Consider the following 9117-nt stretch of genomic DNA (forward strand, 5'->3'; position numbering starts at 1 on the left):
GTTGTCTAAGCCGATGAAGGCTTGTGCGACTGAACCCGGCGAGTCGGACAGGCGAAAAGGGTCATAATGCACACAGAAAAGAAAAAAAAATGAACGAAAAGAAAAGAAACATTCCCAAAGAAAGGCTTCGGAAAAACAAATTGCAATGCAATAATGAAAATAGCCTCGTGCAAAGGTCAAAGCGAACACTCGTAGCAATTGGAAAACATAAAAGTGACCCCCCCCCCCCACCTCCCATAAAAAGAAGAAAATAAACATACTAATCGACAACAACAAGGCAGGGACCAAAGCAAAACATCTTAGATCTCGGTAATGCATGAACGAAGCCATTTTTTTTTAAACTTCGCTTTACCTGTAACAGCATACGTCATCTGGGAGAGGATTAAAAACCTCCTAAACATAGGAGCTGCGCATTTTTTCCCGTATCTAGTCATACATTTCGCTATCTTAAAGCGAGGGGACACAGAAAGAAGGCGTGAACGTTCATGAAGTGTTTTGAATTTGTTATGTGCAAAGGGCATGACAAGACACTGTGCAAAGGGCATGTATCGTCACCCCGTAACGCAGAACGCTATATACGACTGCGTGACCGACAATCGTTTTTAAACCAAAAGGAACGAACACTTTTACATTATACAACATGCAAGGCATTTTCCTAAGAACACCACAGACATGAGTCATATGCTTATTCCAAGACATATCGTATTAAAAAATAAAGCCCCTATATCTAATTGAGTCTGCCCAGGCAACTGGCGTACAAAAACATGGTGTGCAAGCGAAATTGTGTAGGAAGAATGAGACACCTGAAAAAACCCGACTTTAAAAGATTTCTAAAATACAAAAGCTTGGTTTTTGAAGGGTTGACCTTTATTCGATTTGCAGAGTATCAATCCATCAGTTTAATAATATTACACTGCGAAAAATTGACAGCCCAAAAAAGTCTGCATTTCGTGAAACCGGTACGATATCGTCCGCATATTGGAAGATTCTACATCCCGAAATAACTGATTCCAAATCATTGACATAAATATTAAAAAGCAAAGGGGATAAATCCGATCCTAGCGGAACGCCGACTTGAAGCATGCGTAAAGTACTATTAACATTATCTAATAAGACGATCTGTGATCTTCCGTCCAAGAGATTAGCTAGCAGTGAATGAAAAGGACCACGGAAACCAAACTTCTACAGCTTTCGTAAGAGGACATCGTGGTCTACCGTATCAAAGGCTTTGCTTACGTCTAAAAATATAGCACAGGAGAACATGTTACCTTCAAAAGCGGAATACAGCTCGTCAGCCACATTGTCTAAAAGTAGTTGCGTACCACGACCAGGTACACATCCGTATTGTCGGTCAGATAAAAGTGAGCATCTATCAATGAAACAACTCATAATTGAACATATATGCTTCTTAATTATGTGCCCAAGCACAGGCAGGATCAAAATTGGCCGATAATTTTTTATTTGTGTGCACTCACCGCCCTGAAAAATTGGCCTTACTATAACCGTCTTCAACTCGCCCGGAATCACCCCAACGCTACAAAAGTTTTCATCATAAAAATGACATCTTTTATTTATTCGAAATTCCTTTGAAGCAGAAGACAGCCAACTGTTATCCCATCAATACCGGGTGACCTTGTTGGTTTAATGCCGAAGAGCGAGGAGCGCAAGTCGTCATGATTCATTGGAAAAAGAAACGCGGACGACTCGTTATTTACTATTTTAGTCGGAAAATTATCCATAGCTTGTGGAGTATTCGAGAGATTTGCAAAAAAAGAGTTGAACCGCTCTGTTGCAAGTGTCAAGTTGTTGTCGAAACTACGTTTTACTACATCATCGACAGATCTCTTACTGTTATTACCACGTTAAAAATTAACAAGTGACCAAGTCTCCGTCTCCGTGATAATAATAATCAATCAATCAATCAATCAATCTTTATTATACAGTGCCCAGGAACAACCCTGAGGTCTTGGTTCTGGTACACTGGTGGATAAAAAAAAACAAAAAAACAACAAAAAAAAACACACACTTTTCACATCTCCGCAGAAAATAAGATACATTTTTAGCATAATACTAGGCAGTGCACGAGTAATTAGTACAATGAAATAAAAACGAGGCAGTAACAGTAGAGACGGAACACGAGACCGAAGGACAAGTGCACCACCAGAAAACACGACATGGAGATGACGACATTCAGACATAACAGAGCAATTCAGCAATGCTCATCCTGCACGGGCAAGTTTTTAATAGAAAGGACAAACGTCCTGTAGCAAGGGTTGAAAATATCAAGATTTTCAGAGTAATGATTCAAACGCTGAGCCATTCTCACGATTGGGTTTACCGGACTAAACGTTCTAGAAACATAAAAAGATGACAAAAGACGAGTAGGCACACGTGGGACCCTAAGGCACATTTCAGATAACAGGCTCGGAGAATTGATGAGTCCATGCAGCGTTTTAAACAAAAATAGTAAGTCCGCGTTCTCCCGACGCCGGTGCAAGCTAAGCAAACCAACACGACCTAACGCAGACTCATATGTTAAACAGTGAACGTCCTCCTTTATGTAGCGATGTTTAAAGATAGAAACAAACTTTTTTTTGCACACGCTCGATCTCCAAGGAGTGACTTTTAGAAATTCCATTCCAAACAACTGAGGCATATTCTAACTGTGACCTGGACAGCGAGCAGTATAACGTGATAAAAGCCGTCGGGTTTTTGAACTCCCTGGTTAAGCGAGAGGCAACACCCAACATTCGCAAAGACGAGTTAACCAGCCTACCAACGTGATCAGAGAAACGCAACCCAGAATCAACAATGACTCCGAGATCTTTCATTACACTTACTCGAGACAAAGTCTCTCCTTGAATATTATATGCAAAAGAGATATTGTGAGTTTCCCGAGAGAGCGTCATGACCTTGGTTTTGGACGGGTTCAAGAAAAGGTAATTTTCAGAGTACCATCGGTAGAAAGAACATGCATCTTCCTGGAGCTTAGCGCAATCACGTTCAGTAACTATTTCTCGATAAATTTTTATATCGTCAGCATATTGCAGGAATGAAGAATTTAAAACCGCAAAAGAGACGTCATTTACGAAAATTGTGAACAGAAGGGGTCCTAAAACAGATCCCTGAGGAACGCCAGAGCAAGTCCTGTACAACGAAGAGTTCATGTTGTTAACCCGGACATATGCCTCTCTCTCTGACAAGTAGCTTTTTAACCAGTCATGTACTGAGCCACATACTCCATAGGAGGAAAGTTTGGATAAAAGCATAATGTGATTGACTACGTCAAAAGCCTTACTTAAGTCAAAGTAGACAACGGCTAACTGACCTCTGTTACATATTACACGAGATGCAGCAGACATAAAGCTAACAAGATTGGTAGTTGTTGATCTGCCACTCATAAAACCATGCTGATTGGGAATTGCTAAGTTTCGAAATTTGAAATACAGGAATTGATGAACTACCATTTCAAAGAGCTTAGAAAATGGAGAGAGAAGAGAAATAAATCTATAGTTACAAATATCACCTTTTTTTTCCGACTTTAAGACTGGAACAACAGCAGCGACTTTCCACGTTTCAGGAAAGGTTCCCAACCTTAACGAGTTGTTAAATATAGAGCACAGTACCGGCGTGAATATGTCGTGATACGTTTTGAGAATCGCAGAGGGAATGCCGTCGGGCCCTACTGATAATGTTGCTCTCATTTTCTTAATACAGGATCGTACGGACTCTTCATCAACATTAATGCAACTTAACAAGTCACCAAACCCATCTAAGTGAGGCAGCACAGGTGCAGAACTCTGCGTACTATCCCTGTAGACGGACCTAAAATGCTCAGCAAATAACTCAGGCACGGACTTCAAATCGCTCTCGTGATTATCCAGGACAATCTTCGACTCGATATGCCTCCCAGAACGTGAATTAATGTACCTCCAGAATTTCTTCGGATTATTGACAAGATCTGATTCCACTGAGCAACGATGAGCCTGGCGGTCGCGATCCAGGACCGTCTTACATTGCTTTCTGGAGTTCTTGAATTCTACCTTCCACTTTAAGAGGCCACTTTTCTTAAACTTCCTGTGAAAGAAGTCCTTTCTTTTCAGTAGTGTTTTTAGCTCACTGGAAAACCAGTTAGGAAAGCGAGATTTTGTAACTGTCCTTAACGGAATAACAGTATCCATGGCCTTCCGAACAGTTTGCGTGAAGAGCATGACCTGGTCATTCACATCAGGCGACTCCAAGATCAATGCCCAATAAAAACTCGTGAGGTAATGATGCATCCCGACATAGTCCCCTGCCGACAGATTATATGAGGTGTGTGGCAGGGAATCACCAGAATGAGCACGAACAGAAGAAATCTCGAAATAAAGTACTATATCAAGTGCAGGATGATATGTATCCTGAGGAACTAATGGCAGTTCACCCCGTGCTACACGCACACTGTCCATATTTGAGAAGCATAAATCTAGAGCATTAAATTGGTGAATCAGAACATTATTGTGTTGTTTGAGATTTAAGAAAGAAGAAAAGTTTAAGAGCTGGGTGCCTTTCTGCCTGCAGTAAAAGTTGTCCGTAAAAACATCAAGCTGCGGCCAGTTGACTTTAGGAGCATTAGAATCCCCCAAGATTAAGACTTCGTATCCCTGTAAGTCATTCACTGTATTCTCTATGCCAACAAGACAACTATGAAATTCATCTGGCGGTGACTGGGGAGGGATGTAAAATAAACCGATTAAAACGCGTACTCCCTTTGCAGCCTCAATCTCGACCCATACGCTCTCGGGAAATTTCTCTAAGTCTTCGCGTCTCCTAGAGCGTTAGCGCCTCTCGACTGCGACCAACACTCCACCTCCCGTTCTGCTCCGCGGGGTAGAATCACGATCGCGACGGTGCAGCTCAAAACAGGGAGGGAAGTAATCGGAGGAGCCGATGCTAGAACACAACCATGTTTCAGTTAAACAGAATATAGAGCAAATGGATAAGGTAACATTAGAGAAAAGGCAATCGGCTTTTGTACGCAGGCCGCGAACGTTTTGGTAAAATAAATCAATGTGACTCATCCTTGGTCTATCCGACGTTCAAAGGGGAGGCGGCTGCCTCGGATGCGTGGAGCAGGTCTTCGCGAAGGGCGCCTCGAAAAGCCTTAAAGAGGCATGATTTGGGCCACACGGTAGGATCAGAAAGCTTTTCGAAGTCTTTTGCAGCCACAGACACATGGAAGGAGGCGTAGGAGTCGTAGCGCGTCTTCAGTTTCCGGCACTCCACTTCCTCAACTCCGACGGAAGAGAGGTGAGAACTGATGTCTTCGCAGCTGGTGTCCGGGTTCAGCTTGGTGACGAACAGGGCTCTTCGTCGAGTTGATGGAGGCGCAACGATCAACTTGCAGGTTTTCGACGCCCCGATAAGCGCCGGGGTCCTAGCTTTTGGTCGTGCAGAGTTGATGCCACTGGGAGGGATGTCGCCTTTCGGCGGAGCATTATTCTGGCCATCCGAAGGGAGGGCTGCCGCCACAATTTTCGTAGGAGAAGCTTGGGGGAGAGAGCTGTGTAGAGCGGCAGCATAAGAGTCTTTTCCCAAAGACCCCCCCGCAGCCCCATCCACGGGCTGCCGCCGGCGATCGGGCGCGTCCGGCTTTCGTCGCTGGCCGAGTGCGTCACGCACACCCCGAACCTCAGTCCGTAGTAAGGCCATGGCACCCGCCTGTAGCTCGGCGTCGCGCTTTTGCTCGTGTCGGAGGCGTGTGTTTTCGTCCCTGAGGGCGGCGACCTCGTCAGTCAGGAACGAAATTCGCTCCATAGCATCGAGGAGCAGGCTCCGCAGGGACTCGACGCCGGCTCCAAGGTCAACGGGAGGAGAGGAGGCGGGTGGCCCCGCGGGAAGTTGTCGAGCTGGAGAGAGGGCCGCAGGGGTACGGGAAAAGTCCGCAGCGCTGTGATTGCCGACGACGCCATCGCTGTTAGGCCTCGCAGCACCGCCGACAATCGCACAGCTCTCACAGAGAAAGGAGCTTACCCCAGACTGAAGGAATGTCTCCACGTTGTCCGGCCAGCACACACACTTTGTGTGCGCACGAAGATTGCATTCAGAACATCGGAGAAACTTCTGTCTTCCGTAGAAGACACGGCAGCAGATTGTGCATGCGTCCGTACTAGGCGTACAGTTCAAATAATAATCAATCAATCACTCAATCAATCAATCTTTATTATACAGTGCCCAGGAACAACCCTGAGGTCTTGGTGCTGGTACACTAATGGATAAAAAAAAACACACTATACACATCTCCGCAGAAAATAAGATACATTTTTAGCATAATACTAGGCAGTGCACGAGTAATTAGTACAATGAAATAAAAACGAGGCAGTAACAGTAGAGGCGGAACACAAGACCGAAGGACAACAAGTGCACCACCAGAAAACACGACATGGAGATGACGACATTCAGACATTAACAAAGCAATTCAGCAATGCTCATCCTGCACGGGCAAGTTTTTAATAGAAAGGACAAACGTCCTGTAGCAAGGGCTGAAAATATCAAGTTTTTCAGAGTGATGATTCAAACGCTGAGCCATTCTCACAATTGGGTTTACCGGACTAAATGTTCTAGAAACATAAAAAGATGACAGAAGACCAGTAGGCACACGTGGGACCCTAAGGCACAGTTCAGATAACAGACTCGGAGAATTGATGAGTCCATGCAGCGTTTTAAACAAAAATGTTAAGTCCGCGTTCTCCCGACGCCGGTGCAAGCTAAGCAAACCAACACGCTCTAACGCAGACTCATATGTTAAACAGTGAACATCCTCCTTTATGTAGCGATGTTTAAAGATAGAAACAAACTTTTTTTGCACACGCTCGATCTCCAAGGAGTGACTTTTAGAAATTCCATTCCAAACAACTGAGGCATATTCTAACTGTGACCTGGACAGCGAGCAGTATAACGTGATAAAAGCCGTCGGGTTTTTGAACTCCCTGGTTAAGCGAGAGGCAACACCCAACATTCGCAAAGACGAGTTAACCAGCCTACCAACGTGATCAGAGAAACGCAACCCAGAATTAACAATGACTCCGAGATCTTTCATTACACTTACTCGAGACAAAGTCTCTCCTTGAATATTATATGCAAAAGAGATATTGTGAGATTTCCGAGAGAGCGTCATGACCTTGGTTTTGGACGGGTTCAAGAAAAGGTCATTTTCAGAGCACCATCGGTAGAAAGAACATGCATCTTCCTGGAGCTTAGCACAATCACGTTCAGTAACTATTTCTCGATAAATTTTTATATCGTCAGCATATTGCAGGAATGAAGAATTTAAAACCGCAAAAGAGACGTCATTTACGAAAATTGTGAACAAAACGGGTCCTAAAAGAGATTGCTGAGGAACGCCAGAGCGAGTCCTGTACAACGAAGAGTTCATGTTGTTCACCCGGACATATGCCTCTCTCTCTGACAAGTAGCTTTTTAACCAGTCATGTACTGAGCCGCATACTCCATAGGAGGAAAGTTTGGATAAAAGAATAATGTGATTGACTAAGTCAAAAGCCTTACTTAAGTCAAAGTAGACAACGGCTAACTGGCCTCTGTTACATATTACACGAGATGCAGCAGACATAAAGCTAACAAGATTGGTAGTTGTTGATCTGCCGCTCATAAAACCATGTTGATGGGGAATTGCTAAGTTTCGAAATTTGAAAGACAGGAATTGATGAACTACCATTTCAAAGAGCTTAGAAAATGGAGAGAGAAGAGAAATAGGTCTATAGTTACAAATATCACCTTTTTTCCCGACTTTAAGACTGGAACAACAGCAGCGACTTTCCACGTTTCAGGAAAGGTTCCCAACCTTAACGAGTTGTTAAATATAGAGCACAGTACCGGCGTGAATATGTCGTGATACGTTTTGAGAATCGCAGAGGGAATGCCGTCGGGCCCTACTGATAATGTTGCTCTCATTTTCTTAATACAGGATCGTACGGACTCTTCATCCACATTAATGCAACTTAACAAGTCACCAAACCCATCTAAGTGAGGCAGCACAGGTGCAGAACGCTGCGTACTATCTCTGTAGACGGACCTAAAATGCTCAGCAAATAACTCAGGCACGGACTTCAAATCGCTCTCGTGATTATCCAGGACAATCTTCGACTCGATATGCCTCCCAGAACGTGAATTAATGTACCTCCACAATTTCTTCGGATTATTGACAAGATCTGATTCCACTGAGCAACGATGAGCCTGGCGGTCGCGATCCAGGACCGTCTTACATTGCTTTCTGCAGTTCTTGAATTCTACCTCCCACTTTAAAAGGCCACTTTTCTTAAACTTCCTGTGAAAGAAGTCCTTTCTTTTCAGTAGTGTCTTTAGCTCACTGGAAAACCAGTTAGGAAAGCGAGATTTAGTGACTGTCCTTAACGGAATAAAAGTATCCATGGCCTTCCGAACAGTTTGCGTGAAGAGCATGACCTGGTCATTCACATCAGGGGACTCCAAAATCAATGCCCAATCAAAACTCGTGAGGTAATGATGCATCCCGTAATAATAATATTAATAAAATTAATAATAATAATAATAATCAATCAATCAATCAATCAATCAAACAATGTTTTTATTCGTGCCCAGGAACAACCTTGCGGTCTTGGTACAGGTGCACTGTGTTAACATGTAAGGCAGAACAGGGCATAAAGCAATAGTACGGACAACACACACAACGAACAAGCCCTAGAAAAATACACTTAAAAATTATAAAAAGTAAACACAAAGTCACAACACACGATAAGCTTAATGGTACTACCACCACCACCAATTGCTAGAAAGAACGAAAAAAAAAAGCATTCAAAGTGGGGAATTTCGGTGTGAACGCCGCAAGTTAGTGCATACAGTTCAAATTTAAGTGATGGCCTTTAACGTTTGTACAAACTGCAGCGTGTTATTGTCAAATATGTCGAGTGTTTCAGAAAAAGAAGAATTATAAGTATGCCCAAGTGTGGACACGGGATCGTGGAGGTTGAGTAGACGCCTGTCGCAGAAGGACGCATTTTGCCTTGTTGTTTTTAGAGTAATTTTTAAGAGTACTCTTGACGTCAATACCGTGCAATCAGTGACGGCGTGGACAAGTTTGTA

Source organism: Ixodes scapularis, unplaced genomic scaffold (assembly GCF_016920785.2).
Source record: "Ixodes scapularis isolate PalLabHiFi unplaced genomic scaffold, ASM1692078v2 PGA_scaffold1__304_contigs__length_218370807, whole genome shotgun sequence".
Taxonomy (NCBI): domain Eukaryota; kingdom Metazoa; phylum Arthropoda; class Arachnida; order Ixodida; family Ixodidae; genus Ixodes; species Ixodes scapularis.